Source organism: Artibeus jamaicensis, unplaced genomic scaffold (assembly GCF_021234435.1).
Source record: "Artibeus jamaicensis isolate MK-2021 breed Jamaican fruit bat unplaced genomic scaffold, CSHL_Jam_final contig_518, whole genome shotgun sequence".
Classification (NCBI taxonomy): domain Eukaryota; kingdom Metazoa; phylum Chordata; class Mammalia; order Chiroptera; family Phyllostomidae; genus Artibeus; species Artibeus jamaicensis.
The window spans coordinates 232,693-249,573 of record NW_026521870.1 but is presented as its reverse complement, the minus strand read 5'-3'; the positions used below and the strand labels follow the sequence as shown (position 1 = coordinate 249,573).

Genomic DNA, 16,881 nt, shown 5'->3' with positions numbered 1-16,881 from the left:
TGTCATCTGATTTGTATTAGATTTTGTAAGTGGTGAATGAAGAAATCTAGATATTTAACCCCCAAAACAATTTTCTTTTTACTCAGCTACACTAACAAACTCAAATATCTTTTATTACTGTATAAACTGGCCTAGTCTCCATAATTTCTGTAAAAACCATGGACATTTCAAAATTTTTTTCAAAATATTCAATCTCCTTTTTCTCTAAAACTTTCCTAAGAACTGTCAATTCTTGCATTATAATCATTTAGAATTATTTTTGTAATTTCTCCCCATTGGTGAGGACAGCTACCATCTATAAAGGTTTACTGAACTCTAACTCTGCCTTATTACATTGTTGCAAGTAATTTAGAACTATTAATTTTATATTTACAACTGTACTGGAGTCCTATAGCAGTAACAACTGCTATAACTTCCTTGGTTGTTGGAGAGGAGGCCTAGGGCCAGTTCTAGTCTGGGGCTGGCCCTGGTGGGTCATTTCAATTTTTCCCCCCGTCAGTGGCAAGAACTCTCACTCCCTATCTATTGCTCTGATGTAGGACAACTAATGAATTAGGTGTGGAAAAAATCAAGATCTTCAGCTGCAAACTCTAACCACAATAGGACATGGCTATTTTAGGTCCATTTCTAGCATTTATGCCAAATTAGTTATGAGGACCCTTGAGATTGTTGGAGGAAAAGAAAATCTGAGAGAAAGTATTTTTGTGCATTTTTCAAAAGCTGTACTGGAAAGCATTATGCTGAGTGAAATAGGCCAGGCATTGAAGGACAAATACCATATGATCTCACCTTTGACAGGAAGCTAAAGAATAAAACAAACAAGCAAACAGAATAAAAACAAAGATGCTGAAATAGAGAACAAGTGGGCAGCGACCAGAGGGGAGAGGGAAGGGGAACTTAAGGGGAAAAAGGGGGAGGGATTTTGAGGAACAAGTATGAAAGACACAGAGATGAGGACTGGGGGGGGGGAATGGGAGGGAGGGGGGAGACCGGGCGGGGGGGTGGGGTGGGATGGGAGAAATAGATAAAAAAAAATGTACTTGAAAAGTAACTAAATAAAATTTAATATTAAAAAAAAAGCTGTAGGATGGAATTTTTTAAATGTGTTTAGCATAATATTTAATCTAACACTTCATTAAATAAAAACAGCCAAATAAATTTCAGCAGTGTTTACAAGACCAGAAAATAATTTTTATTTATCAAATAGAAAAGGGCAAAGACCAATGGAGAAGAAAAACAAGTGAGCATATTCTTTTGGATGAGTTAGAATTTGAAGAACAATACCAGACATTTCAAACTTAAATACATTTTATTTAAGGAACAAGAAGATATCTGGTATAAGCAACTTCTCAGAAATTAAATTTGGGAAAGAGAATATTTAGAAATCAGAAGTCAAAACAAACTAGATTTATACTAAAAACAGCCATAAATAAACTTACACATTCTGTTTTTTCCTATTCTTATTTGAGTGGCTCACTGTGGATCTTTCATTAAGAGAAAGATTCAGAAAATTAAAGAAAGAATCCAGTGAAGAGAAAACAAATAATACAAATTATTAAGGGAACAATGAAATTAATTAACCAGGAAAGATTAAAGTAGCAAAGAATGTCTACCTCTGCTTTGAAATTACTCAGGGGAGTGATAATAATGGTCTACAAATATTTAAAAAGTGTAAAACACCAAGAAGAAAAAGGAATTATTTAGCATGATGTCAAGTGTGTATAATCAGAGATAACAGGATAAACTAAAAAAGATTTCAAAAAAGGCTTTCAAGGATGAATACTTAGGTTAGCTGAATATTTAATCCCATGAGCTCTCTGAGCAAATAAAACATAAAAGGTCATCTTTGTTATTACTTAATAGTCTCCTCAGTTAATCTACTAACAGATCCAAATTCCAAGGAGGTGAGGAAACACCACAACCTAATTAAAGCAAATTTATATAAAAGCTTTAATTAGGAAATTGTGTCTGGCTTATTTAGCCAACAGCTTTTGCCAATAGATTTTGCTTATGCTCTTCAGTTTACTCTTTGTTGGAGACTTAAAGGTTTTATTTAATTATTTTTAGAGAGAAGGGAAGGGGGGAGAAAGAGAGGGAGAGAAGTATCAATGTGAGGTTGCCTCTTAGGTGGCCCCCACTGGGGAGCAGGCTTGCAACCCAGTCATGTGCCCTCACTGGGAATCGAACCAGCAATGCTTTGGTTCACAGCCCATGCTCAATCCACTGAGCTGGTGTACCAGCCAGGGCTTTTTCTTGGATACTTAAATATCTCATCCTGGAGAAACCTTTGCCACACAAGTGAGGGTTGGGTGTTTGACCTGGGTAGTCCTGAAACAGGATGAGGTTGTCTGCACCCATCCTAGCACAGCAGTGTGATGGTATCCCAAGTTCACTTTTCTGTCTCCTGTGCTAGACCGTGGAATCCTTCAGGGCAAGGGCCATGTCTTACTCATTCCTGCATCCCCACCACTCTTCAGGCACTATGCAGAGTAGGCACTTTGTAAAATTCTGTTACATCAGCAGTCCCCAACATTTTTGGCACCAGGGATCAGTTTCATGGAAGACAGTTTTTCCACAGACTCGGGTAGAAGGTATGGCTTTATAGCCTGCCACCAGATGCAGCTTAATTGTCACTTGCTACTCAGTAATAGGGTTTTGATATGAGTCTACAAGCAACTGATTTATTATGGTCTTGGGCAGTCAAACCTCTCTGCTAATGATAATTTGTATTTGCAGCTGCTCCCCAGTGCTAGCATCCCCGCCTTAGCTTCACCTCAGATCATCAGGCATTATATTCTCATAAGGAGGGTGCAACCTAGATCTCCCACCTGCACAATTCACGGGAGGGGTTCATGCTATGAGAATCTAATGCCAAAGGAGATCTGACAGGAGACGGAGCTCAAGCTGTAATGAGAGCTAACGGAGCAGTTGTAAAAATAGATGAAGCTTCATTCCTTTGCCTGCTGCTCACTTCCTGCTGTGTAGCCACTTTCCTAATAGGCCACAGACTGGGGGTTGGGAACCCCTGTGTTTCATGACTGATTAAGAAAAAGATACAATTGTTGATGGAACTACTCACTTCTTCTTATTGAATGCATTATTTCGATCTTTGGATATGTTTTTTTTTCCTGAAGAAACTGATCTCTTTTTTTTCTTAATTATTGTACAAGTACAGTTTTCTGTCTTTTACTCCCATCCCAGCCCATCCACCCAACTCTCCCCACCTCCTTTCCGTTCCACTCCCCCCCTAGGTTTTTGGATATGTTTAAATTCTACGAGTTTTATTTATTTTTATGTTTAAGTATTTTTATTGATTATGCTATTACAGTTTTCCCAATTTTCCCCCTTTATCCCTGCTCCACCCTGCCCCTCAACCCTCCAGAATCTTCCCCCTTAGTTCATATCCATGGGTTGTTCTTTGAGTCCTCTGTTTCCTATACCATTTTTATCTTTCCCCGTATATTTTATGCCTACTAATTATGCTTCTTATTCCCTGCTATTCCTCCCTTCCCCCTCCCCACTGAACTCCCTCTGTGTGATGTTTGTTTCTCTGATTTTGTTCCTGTTCTAGTTGTTTGCTTAGTTTTTGTTTTTGTTTCTTTTAGGTTCATTTTTTGAAAGTTATGAGTTTGTTGTCATTTTATTGTTCATCTTCTTTTTTCTTAGATAAGCCCTCTTAACATCCCATATAGTAAGGGCTTGGTGATTATGAACTCCTTTAACTTGACCTTATCTAGGAAGTACTTTATCTGCCCTTCCATTCTACATGAAAGCTTTGCTGGATAGAGTAATCTTGGATGTAGGTTCTTGCCTTTTCAGGACTTCAAATACCTCTTTCCAGCCCCTTCTTGCCTGTAAGGTTTCTTTTGAGAAATCAGCTGATAGCCTTATGGGAACTCCTTTGTAGGTAACTGTCTCCTTCTCTTTTGCTGCTTTTAGGATTTTCTCTTTGTCTTTAATCTTGGGTAACTTGATGATGTGCCTTGGTGTGTTCCTGTTTGGGTCCACCTTCTTTGGGATTCTCTGGGCTTCCTGGACTTCCTGGAAATCTATTTACTTCACCAAATTGGGGAAGTTTTCCTTCATTATTTGTTCAAATAATTTTTCAATTTCTTGATGTTGTTCCTCTCCTTCTGGCACTCCTATAATTGGTATATTGGAATGTTTTAGGTTGTCCCAGAGAATCCTCAGCCTCTCTTTATTTATTTTTTTTGATTCTTGGTTCTTCATTCTGATCGAATTGGATGTTTATTTCTTCCTTTTGTTCCAAATCATTTCTTTGAATGCTGGTTTCCTTCTTGTCATTGTTGGTTCACTGAATATTTTGCTTTATTTCATTTTGGGTATCTTTCATATGTTCTTTCATTTTCCCACCAAGCTCGATCAGTTCTGTGAGCATTTTGATTACCGGAGCTTTAAATTCTCCATCAGATAGATTGGCAATGTCCTCATCTCTTAGTTCTGAGCTTTTGCTGTGTTCCTTCATTTGGGCCATATTTCTTTGTCTTAGCTCACTGGTCTGGTTGTTCTGGTTGATTTTTTGTTTAATTCCTTATTTGTCAGAGTTCCATGCAGTTTGATTTTCTGGTGTTTCTGTTTTTTTTATTGATTTTAGATTGATCGTTATGCTCCTTTTGGTTGTGTGAGGAAGCGAAGGGTTTCTACCTACACCTCCATCTTGGCTGGAATTCTAATTCTCTGAGTTTTAATACCATTTTTTAAAGTGTGTTTACAGTTTGCTTCGGAGAAGAAAAAGTGGAGAGAAAAGACTGAAAAGTGAACCTTCAGGATCCTGCTAGAATGAGTCATGGTTTTGGTGACACTTGGGACCAAAGCATGTCCTCAGTGAGCACATGTGTTTTTACTCTCTCTTTATGGGACAGAAAGCCTGTGATGGAGATGGCGTTCCTGACCTTTGGCTAGAGCAGAGGTGAGAAAACTATAGCTACCAGGTCAAACCTGTTCCACCACCTCATTTTGTATAGCTCATGATCTAAGAATTATTTTTATATATTTAAATGGTTGAAAAAATAAAAAGAAGTATTTTATGATATGTGAAAATTACATAAAATTCTATTTTGAGAGTCTATAAATAAAGTTTTATTAGAACACAGCCATGTTCATTTGTTTACATGTTGTCTATGGACTTTTTTGTGCTACAACAGCATACTTTGAGGAGTTGAGAATCACCTGGCTTATAAACCTAAAGTGTATATCTAGTCCTTTAAAGAAAAAGTTTGCTGACCTTACTCTGGAGAAATAATAGAATTCTACCACACTGTTCAAAAGAATGGTACCTTGTATGTCGGTGAATAAACTAAATCTTTAAACAGTTATTTTAATGAGATCATTTAGATAGTTAATTATTTTTTGGTTTGCCTACTTTCTGTATTAGGTATTGGTGAAATAGCCATTGTTTAAATATTTTAAAGTAAACTTTTTTTTAATTTTTAAAATATAATTACATTTAATTCAACATCTTTAGAGTTAGACTCTTAGCCAAATGAGAGGTTTTTTTAAAAAAATGCTTATGTGGTTCATTAGAGATGGACAGTTTGAATATAGGTCAATCACAGTAGTCAACTCTCCAGTCATAAAATGAATCAGAACTGAGCCATAAAAGTATAAGATAAACTGCACTAGTTCAGACTAGTATTCTGTCTCCTTGGTTTCCTGCCTCTGCCTATGTCAGAGAAGAGCCTTTTTAGGCAACAGAGTAGCTGAGATCTATGTTTCTGACCTAAAAAACTCCAGTTAGTAGGTGGTACTTTTCTTGCAAGTAACGAACTACCTATTTTTCATCCTGTGCTGCCTAATAGCAAGTGTAGATGACTTGAATTCATAGCTTATCATTCAGATAGTTTAAAGAAAAATAAACAAATAAACTTTTGTGGAATTACCTATGTAAAGGAGGTGAAAATTAGGTTGTTCTCAAATGTATCGTTTCACCCTGGTCTGTTGCTGATATCTGGCAATGAACTAATCATGTCCATAAAACCTACTAAATACATTGTCACATTTACTTTAGTTTCTTGGATTTTTAAAAAGTGCGTATGATTTATTTGTTTTTAATAAATTCAGATAGGTAGCTTTTCAATAGCATTAATTCTATTTCAGAGTTATTTTTTACTTAAGGTAAAATTATGAGATTTACTAGCCTGTTTTTCCAATGATTAGATTTTGACCTTAGCAAAACAATTTCAGTACTACAGAATTATAGAATAAAGTAAAAAATGACATTTTGGGTATTATATTTTCTTCTAATTAATATTTTATGGTGTATAAACTGTTATTTCTTATCCTTGTACCTTTACTTATTAATAGTGTAGAATTGACTGAAAATAAAATGATTTTCATTGCTGACTTTATTAGTACATTTACTACTTAATTTATCAGATAACCAGCAAAGTGAAAATAAAATCCAGACGTTCTCAAATAATGATAGCTGACATTTACTAGGAAATTATTACATGCCTGATGTTCTCCTAAATGCTTTACATAAAATTCTCTTTTATGATTATCCTCATTTTGTAAACTTGGCAAAGAGAAGATAAGTTGTCTGAAGCCACACAGTAACAGAGGATTTAGGATTCAAATTAATGCTTTAAATCAAAAGACTATGATTTTAACCACTACACTATATTTACTCTCAATCATTATTTTTCTGGCAACTTTTTAGTTATAAATTTTGTTTTTACAACTCTGGGAAAAAGCAGAACTTTTATTTACTTATTTACTAATAAAAATTGTACTTACTTAGAAGCATTCAGAATGTCAACAAAACAGCTGTGATGTGTTTTTTTTCCAGTTACAGACTGGTATTCAGATAACAGAACAACAATTATTTTGTGCAAGCTGCATTAGAGACAACTGAAGATGAAAAAACTACCATCCCCATATACAACTAATTTTTGCTGTGCACAAACAAGAACCTGCTTTAAACTTCCATGCCAATTTATAGCACCCATACTGTACCAGGCAAGGTTAGTCACTATTGAAAATACCACCAGGGCAGGATAATCTAAAGACACATTTGGTAGTGTGTTAACTATACAAAAAAAGACACTGTACAGTTTAAAAACAAATCTCCCACAACCTTACATGTCAATCTTTTTCTTTAAAAGGAGTGAGTTGTATACAGGGGGTTAAATGCTTTATAGACAAGAAAAATAGTGTGATAGAACCAACTTATTTATCATCATCATCTTGTTTTTCATCTTCATCTTATTCATCTTTCTCCTCTTCCTTCTTTTTCTTGCTTTTTTCAGCCTTGATGACTCCCTCTTTTTGCAGCATCAGGCTTTCCTTTAGCTCAGTATGTGGCAATATCCTTTTTGTATTTCTCCTTTAGCTTAGCAGCCTTCTTTTCATAAGGCTGCTTGTCATTTGCAGCAGGATATCTTCCCCAGCTTCTTTGCAACATCGCAAGTGGATAGGCTGGGATTCTCTCCTTTGATTTTTGGGTGATACTCAGAACAAAATAAGAAAAAAGTTTAAGGAGGCCACTTGGGCACATTGGGATCCTTGAACTTTTTTTGTTTCCCCTTTAGGAGGATTTATAAGTTTTCATTTCTCTTTCATAACAGGCCTTGTACACCTTTGCCATGTCTTCAAATTTTCTTTTCTCTTTAGGACACATGGTCTTCCACATCTCTGAGCATTGCTTAGAAAACTCTGAGAAGTTTACCAAAGCTCTCTGTACTCCTCCCAGCAAGTTTGCACAAAGACAGCATATGATGACATTTTGCCTCTAGACTTCTTAGAATCTCCTTTGCCAATGTTTAATTACTTTTCCTCAGCCACCACAGAGTCACCCAGTGCCCATCTGGCTTAAACTTGCCCCAGCACTATCTCTATGGAGCTCAGTGCACTGCAGTCAAAAACAGAACTTTTAAAGCATAGTTAAGTTTGAGAAGGTTTGGATTCAGCATGTATTAATGGAATGCTTGTTATATCTTAGACCGTAGACCAGTGGCATTTACTTTCCATAATTCTCTTTAATCCTCAGAGTGTTGAGATGTTGGACTCATCATTCCTGTTTTATAAAATAAGAAATGGAAACTTAAAGAGGTTAGCAAGTTTCCCTGAGTTAAATAAGTAAAGTAACAGCTACAATTCTAAGAGTAGCTCACTTCTTCATGTATCTGTCTGGGAGTGTTTCTTTTGTTGTCCTTTAGATGAGGATTCATAGCTTTTCACAAGTATGCTGTCAAGTTGTAGTCACAAATTTAAAGCTTTCTGTTTATTACTGAGCCACTCTCCACCTAGATCCTTGCCAATTGAGAGCTTCCTAGTGAACTGGGACCCAAATGAATAGAGATATAATTACGTGGCAGATATATCCCTATTTGTCTGGAGAAGACCATGAATCTAAAGATCATAGACTTGGACAAGCAAATCATCCTTGCAGGCAGAAGACAGAAGGAGGATTTTACCTATGGGTTGCAGGTCAAGTTGGACACGTTACGAGAACGTTTTCAGAACCATCATTAGTAGTGTTTGTCCAAGAAAGGATCAAAGAGGTAACCAATATGCATAGCCACTATATACAGACTGAATATTTGTGTCTTGTGTCTTTCATCAAATTCATATGTTGAAGCCTAATTATGTATGAATGACCTAAGGATGTGGACAATGAGGTGTGGATGAACTGTGGGACAGGGGGATGGGGCTAGGCAGAGGAGGACAAAGGAGGAAAAATTGGGACAAATATAATAGAATAAACAAGAATCAAAAAAGACAAAAGAAACCTAATCTCCAATGTGATAGTTAGAAGGTGAGGCCTTTGGGGAGTGATTAGGTCATGAGGGCAGAGCCCTCATGAATGGGATAAGCACTTTTTACAAAAGAGTCCCCAGATTGCTCTTTCACCTCTTCCATCATGAGAACACATCTATGAACCAGGAATTAGAATCTTACCGGATACTGAATATGCTAGTGCTTTGATCTTGGACTTCCTGGCCTCCAAAACTGTAAGAAATAAATTTCTGCCATTTATAAGTCACTCAGTTTATGGTATTCTGTTATAGCAGCCTGAACAGACTAAGACAATTGGCTACCTACTATGTTCCAGGAAATTAACATATTTTCTGTGATTGATTCCTCAAAATCACCCTAAGATGTTATAACTATCCCCATTTTAACTGATACATGAATTAAAGTCAAAGGGTGAATAACATGCTCATAGTTGGGTAATAGAATGCAAACCCAGGTTGTCTGACTCCAGAGCCCATGATCTTTCTACTGAACTAAGAGAAAAACATGGGTAGGTGTTCAGAGAGAAAATGTGGATGTCACTGCTGCTGCACAGTGGTTGTCTCATGTCCCTGGTGGCTGATTGGCAAGTGCAATAGAGAGAAGCTCTTCCTGTGATCAAACCAGTGGGATTAAAAAAAAAAAACAGATGGCACACACACACTGCTTTCAGGGAATTTATAATTTAGGGGACATTCCAGGGTACCTGCATAGTTTAATCTTTCTGGAAACTGTGCTTAATAATTCATATTTCTTTGGTCACGAGTTAGGAAGACTTTGGTCTTCATATTGAGAACTGATTACCACAATAAATTTAGTTAATTCAACCATCACATCACATAATTAACTTTGTGTGTGTGTGTGTGTGTGTGTGTGTGTGTGTGTGTGTGTGTGTGGTGAGAACATTTAAGATCAATTCTCTTAGCAAATTCCAAATATATAATAAAATGTTATTAACTGTAGTCACCATACTATATGTTAGATACCAGAACCTATTCATCTTATAACTGGAAGTTTGTACCCTTTAGCCAAGCTCTCTCCATTTTTCTCACCCCCCAGCCCCTGGCAACTACCATTTTACTCTCTGTTTATGAGTTCACTTTTTGGAATTTCGCATGTGAGATTATGCAGTATTTGTCTTGTTTTGTTTTGTTTAGTTCTGCCACTGACTTTATTTATTTATTTATTTATTTATTTATTTATTTATTTTTCCATTATCATTTATCCCCCTTATCTCCTCTTCCACCTCCATCTACTCCCCTCCCCTCTGTCTGACTTATTTTACTTAACATTATGCCCTCAGGTTTATTCATGTTGTCATGAAAGGCAGGGTTTCCTTCTTTTTCTGTCTGAATAATATTCCATTGTATGTGTATACCACAACTTCTTTATCCATTAGCACCTGATGGACTCTTAGATTGTTTCCATGTCTTGGCTATCATGAATAAATGCTGCAACAAACATGGGGGTGCAGATATCTCTGCAAGATAGTGATTTCATTATTTTTTTTTACCAAAAAACAGACATGGAAGTGTTGGGTTACATGGTAGTTCTATTTTTAATTTTTTGAGGAATCTACATATTCCATATTAGCTGTACCAACAGTGTACCAGGGTTCCCTTTTCTCCATATCTTCATCATTGCTTGTTATATCTTGTCTTTTTTGCTAGTAGCCATTCTGTCTGGTATGAGGTGATATCTCCTGATTTTTACAAAGAGCATTTACAATTTTAAGGATAGAAGAAACTGCAAGAGACAGGCAAACCAGGGAGTGGTCTGGGACTTCCACCACAGTGCTCTGTTTCCTTTCTTGCTGCTCTGGGCCAAGATTAAGACAGGAGGTGTGTAAGTGATGTGTGCAGTTGACATTGCTTGCATGGAAGGGGAATCTCCATCTTATATTAGAGAGTTCCATAGCTTATGTGACATTTTCTACTTTATGTCTCGTAAGTTTATAAATTCCAGGTATATTTACTATAAGTAATCCCAGCTAGACCAGATATATCCTACTAAAAGCATTCTATAGTCGAGGACCATTCCACTAGTAAATGCCATTAATTGTTCACTAGAACTGTGTTATTAGCATTTTTTACAAAGATATTTGAATGGGTCACTTGCCTTCTTTTTTTCCAAAGTTCTTCATCCCCTCCCAGTTCACCTCATTACTCACACACAGTAAAGAAAGAGAATAGATTGCATACCTGCTCTTGACTTATTTTACTTTCTACAATCTTAGAGCAAGAAATGGTAGCCACTGGTCTCTTTTCAAAATCAATTACTGGCTCAAAAATATGTCAGGGAAATGGAGGGAAAAGATAGGCCCTGTTTTATTGTCACCTGAAAATTCTTTCCCCATCAGACCAGACAGGTTAGTGGCCAGCATCAAGCAAAAGAATGAGACTCCAGGTGGTACTGACCTGCTACTTTCCTCAGATGAATTAAATATAGTTAAACCAACATTGCAGAAAGGCTATGATATAGGTATCACATCCCCACCTTGTTTGTCTTTGCCCATTATTCCAGTAGGACCCCACCCTTTGGTTCGGCTTCTCTGAAGCCTCACCATCTTCAGTTACACTGGCTAAGACTCAGAAGGCATTTATTTGTCAGGTAGTCTTCTAAAGTCTTTTTATATTAGTATATTTAATCTTAACAAGAACCCTTATACCTATTTTGTGGGTGGAGAAACTGAGACACAGAGCAGCAAGATGACTTGCTCAAACTCACACAGTCTGTTGGAGGTAGAGTGGAGATTGAAACTCAGGTGGTTTTGTTGCAGAATCCATGCTCTTGACCACTGTGCTCCTGCCTTCTCTGAGAGAACTCAGTTTGGTATCCCTCATGTCCGGTGAAACCTTCCTGGGTAGTGTGATGTAATAGATATACCATCTAACATTGTTTTTTTGTTTATGATCATTGTTTATGGCTCCTCTCTGTTCCCATCACAGTCAAACACCAGGCAAAGCTTTTGATATATGGAATCACTTGTTTTTTTGTTTTTGTTTTTCTCTGCCAGGGAACCCTGTTTTTATTTTTCATTTGACCCACTGAGCAGATTAACTTCTTTGGTATAGAAAAAGTGATTAAAAATGTAAAATACCATGTTCATTATAAAAGCCATACTTTTCAAAAGTGTAATATCAATATGGAATATTTAAATGAATGCCTTCACCTCTTCTAGATGTAGCACTATATTTCCTTATTATTTCAGTGAAAGAGAACTGTATCACACAAGTTTATTTTTTCTTTGAAACCTGTTTGTTGGCATTTAGTATGAATAGTAGATGGAGAATCAAAATTATACATAAAACGATTAACCATCAGTCAAATCAGCTTTCACATTTTATCCATGTAAAAAATATACTCTTTTTTTTAGATTTTATTTATTTATCTTTAGAGGGGAAGGGAAGGAGAGAAGGACAGAAATATCAATGTATGGATGCATCTCGTGGGTCCCCTGCTAGAAACTGGCCAGCAACCCAGGCATGTGCCCTGACTGGGAATCGAACCATGATCCTCTTGTTCACAGGCCCTCGCTCAATTCACTGAGCTACACCAGCCAGGCAAAACATACACTCTTAATTAGAATTTCCCTTTTGCTTTTTAAGAAACATACAGAGCTTCTGCAATAAGAAGAGGAAATTACAGCTGATGAGTTTTTCAGGATCCCTGGCAGAGGGATTTCTGTGTGGATTTTTAAAAGAATCCTGCAGAAAGAGAACATTGTTAGGCATTTCACAGAGTTTCTTAGGAGCCTCTATTCTCAGAGCAGCACGTGATTGTGCCCAGATCTGAGGACAGGGAACTCTGAAACAAAACACAGCTGTCCTGATATATTTAAGAAAATTGTAAGGGAGACACTATGTGCAATCAATTAAATTGTTCTTTCCCCCCTTTCAGAAGACAGAAACAATTTGTAAATGCAGAGTTGCTGTTGAGAATGTAAATTGGCTAGAGTATCTGTTTATGGTGTTAGATTTATGCATAAACTGTAGATGGCACAAACAAGGTCTTATTGACTTTAGCAGCTAAGCAGTGATCCAAAACAGGCTCATTGCATTCAATTTCATGCTGCCAACCAGCAGCCCTAACATTTTAGTTTTGAGGGTTGAATTCTCTTACTGATTTAAAAAGAACTTTGACAAATTCAGATATTGTTGCCATCTAAAATTTTCATCTACCATTCCAAATGAGTGTGTTTTCAATATTTAATAATGGCATTGCTTAGGATGTATTTGTATTTAAAGGTAGCTAGCATTCATTCATAGGTCAGCTGAAGAAGAAAACAAATTGCCCCATATAGTTATGCTACCAGTAAATGTTAACTCTGATTAGCATATAATTAAGATCATGCTACAAAACAATGAGTACAGAAATTGGTTTAAGAGCATAACTTTTTTTAATCATCAAGTGATGTCAATTTGAGCACAGTCAAGAAATTGGAACTAGAAACAGAAAAGTGGAAAGATAAGTTCTTTTTTTATATATCCTCATTTGAGGATATGTTCATTGATTTTAGAGAAAGAGGGAGTTGGGGAATAAAAAGAAAGAGAGAAAAAGAAACATGGATGAAAGAGAGAAACATCCATTGGTTGCCTCCTGTATGTTCCCTGACCAGGGGACATGCACAACACAGATATGTGCCCTGATTAGGAATTGAACCTGCAACCTTTCGGTTATGGGACAATACTCCAACCAATTGAGTCACACTGGCCTGGGCATAAATATATTTTTAAATGTTATTTTTCACATAAATTATTTTAAATTAATAGATTGTTTTGGGAACAGTTTTAGATTTATAGCAGAATTGGGCAGAAAGTACAGTGAATTCTCATAGTACCCTCTCCACCTGCCCCACACATAGCCTCCTCTATTAACCTCTTGTACTTGTTACAATTAATGATCTAATGTAGATGCACTGTTACTAACTAAAGTCCACACTATATATTTGTCCTTCAATAGATGAATAGATAAATTGTGGTACCTCAAGACAATAGAATATTATTCAATGATAAAAAGAAATGAGCTCTCAAGTCAAGAAAAGACATGGAAGAAACTTAAATGCATATTTCTAAGGGAAAGAAAAAGCTACATACTATATGATTCCCACTATATGATATGGGAAGGGCAAAACTATGGAGACAGTAAAAAGGATTAGTGGTTGCCAGGAATTAGGGAGAAGGGAGACTTGAACAGCTGGAGCACAGGGATTTTTAAGGTGTATGATACCATTAAGGATGGATATATGTCATTATATATTTATCAAAACCCATAAATATTTTATACTTTTAAATAGTTGTATAGTATTATTGGTGAACAGCAAAAGAAATATAGCTAATTTAAGTACAGAAAGAATAATTAAAGGACAATTAGGTAGCATTTAGAATTTATAGGAGGGCTATAGTTGGCCAGACACCTCCAAACAAGGTCCTGGTCAGTCACAAGCATGAGGAGTAAGGGTGTTCTACCACTGCCACCAAGCACTATTCATTTCAGCTTGCTCTGGAGACACATAGCCACGGGTCAGTAAATACCACATGTTGTATCTCACTCAGAATGTGATCTCATTTGGAAATAGTGGCAGATGTAATTAGTTCAAATGAGATCTTACTGGAGTGGGGTGAGCCCTTAACCCAATGGGATTAGTCTCCTTATCAGAGAAAAGAGACACACAAGGAGGAGATGGCCTTGTGATGACAAAGGCAATGGAGAATCACAGCTACGAGTGAAGGAATGCCAAAGATTGGCAGCAAACACCAGAAACTACAAAAGGCAAGGAATGATTTTTTCCTGCAGGTTTCAAAGGGAGCATGGTCCTACTGACACTTTGATTTTGGACTTTTAGCCTCCAGAACCATGAGATAATAAATTTACCTTGTTTCTAACCACGCAGTTTATGGTACTTTATTATAACAGTCCTAGCAATCTAGTACACCGTGCACCAGCATATTACCATATTATCTACTCACTGCCCCCCTCTTCTCCAGCTATGGCTGTCTCTAAAGGAAAACCTTCCATGGCCCTTCTTCTGGATCACCAGCTCCCCTTTGAATCATGGCAGGAGCATCTGAGCAATGATTTCTAGGGCACATGCCCATGGCCTAGTGTCAGGGAAGGCTGGGGAGATGACAATCTGAGTTTTTTTTGCTTCTGCAGCCTCTAACTGAAACTCATAAGGTATGGAATTCCCTAGCACAGGAAGGGGCTCAGAGGTCAGGCAACCAGGAAGAATGTCCAATGGCCAGCATGACTGACTTTTATAATTATAAATTTTGAGGGGTGCATAGTATTCCATTATGTTGATACTATTACTAATTTTTTCCTATTTTTATTGGACAGTTATAAAGATTTCCATATGCTCATTACTGTGTATGGTGACATAGGTGTGCCTCTGAGTTTCATTTCTGTTGAGCCATGTCTCAAGAGGACTTTGACAGACTTTGTGACTTCAACTACATATTCACAGACTTTGTTTCAAAAGCATTTTCTCAATTTACAACTTCAAAAATGGTATATACATGTACCTATTTCATCATAATCTCAATACTAAGTGATTTATTAAAGTTTCTTTGTATTTAATTGATAAAACAAATATAAAATGGTACCTTAATGTGCATTTGACTTGCATTAGTTAAACTTTAGAAAGAATAAATATTTTCCACATGTAGTTTGCACTTTGTATTTCTGCATAGCAAAAATGAATGTGTTAACTCCACACTGCACATGCATTGTCTGTTTAAATCAATTAGTTCTTTCATTTTATTGATGAGAACATTATAGCTCAGAAAGATTGTGTAATTTACCCAAGGTTACACAGCTACAAGCAGTAGAGTTCATAGCTTGAATCCTTGCTTGTCTAATTCTAGAACCCAAGCTCTTTATCATGGGTGAGGAGATTGTCTCACACAGTAAAACTAGCAGATTCAATTTGGTTGCAATTTAGAATTCAAGTTGGATATTAATGAAAGATAAACCAGAAGAGGTATATTGATTAGAAACTATGGAGGGTGCTTAAATGTCAGGTGATTTGGTTTGAATTTCACTTAGTAGTAACAAAAATTCCACTGGCATTCTGAGCTGCTGAGTGGTAGGCTGAGTGTTGCTTTGGAAGAGCAGTCTTGTGGCATTGTATAGGATTTATTGGAAAGAGATAATGGAGTTTAGGAGTTAAAGAGATAAATTATCATTGGTAAGGTAACAAAAGCTTGAAGTATAGTTGAAAGATTGATTTAGAACAACTGTGAATTTGAAAGACATTATTAAAATGAGTGAAGAGAATTTAGCAGCCCATGGGATATGGGGAAAAGAATAAGTCAAAGATAGATCATATTTTAGATCTGGGTGACTGGAGGATTTGATTATACTAAAAACATATATAGACATTAGCTGGAGAGTGGATTTTAGGGGAGAGATCATAAACTTGACTTCATCAAAAATGTTCAAGGATTCAGAACTAGAACTTGGCTGAAGGATGAAGCTAAAGCTATAGATTTGGGAGATATTAGGTGAGGGCAGTGGCCACATGCATTGGCTGAAGGAAAGGCACTAGAGGAAAAGATGGAGACTGGAAGCTCGGGAATATCACAATGAAAGAGATGGAGGAGGAAAAGGGGGAGGGAGGAACATAAAGAAGTGATAAATAGTAGTCCTATCTGTGTTATGATGGGGTGCAAATATGATTGGACTCGACATGGGCACCCAGAAATATCCTGGTCATGCCCTTGACAAATTCATTCTCATCCTCAGAGTCCAAGTGATAAACAAAGTTAAGGGAAGGCAGAGCATACTTACTAGAGGAGAGTTTCAGCTCCAACCTCAGAAAGAATTCCAGGGGTCCAGACTCAGCCATGTGGAGGACCCCATCTGCCTAAACTAGATAAACTTTAGGATCCCAGAAGCAAAACAAAGTGGAAATCGCTTTTCTGGCCTGTATTCCAGGAGTTATATCCAGGAGTTATAGTCGGGCCATCTTACTGTTTTTGCTACACAGAAGGGAGAGAGAACCAAAGAGCCATGCTAGTAGCGGGGCCCAACCTACCCACATAGTTAGTAGTCAGTAAAGCATCTATGGCAGCCTTTCCTCCCTTGTAGATGGAGTGGAGGAACAGGGGCATACAATAGCTGTGA

The 16,881-nt window shown here is 37.0% G+C and overlaps 1 protein-coding gene and 1 pseudogene across 2 annotated transcripts in view; one reads left to right on the top strand and one right to left on the bottom strand.

Moving 5' to 3' along the window:
- The window catches only part of LHFPL3 (LHFPL tetraspan subfamily member 3), a 226,943-nt gene that overhangs the window by 54,150 nt on the left and 155,912 nt on the right, over positions 1 to 16,881 (top strand). The window lies entirely within an intron of this gene.
- LOC119059607 (high mobility group protein B1-like) lies at positions 7,189 to 7,773 on the bottom strand (annotated as a pseudogene).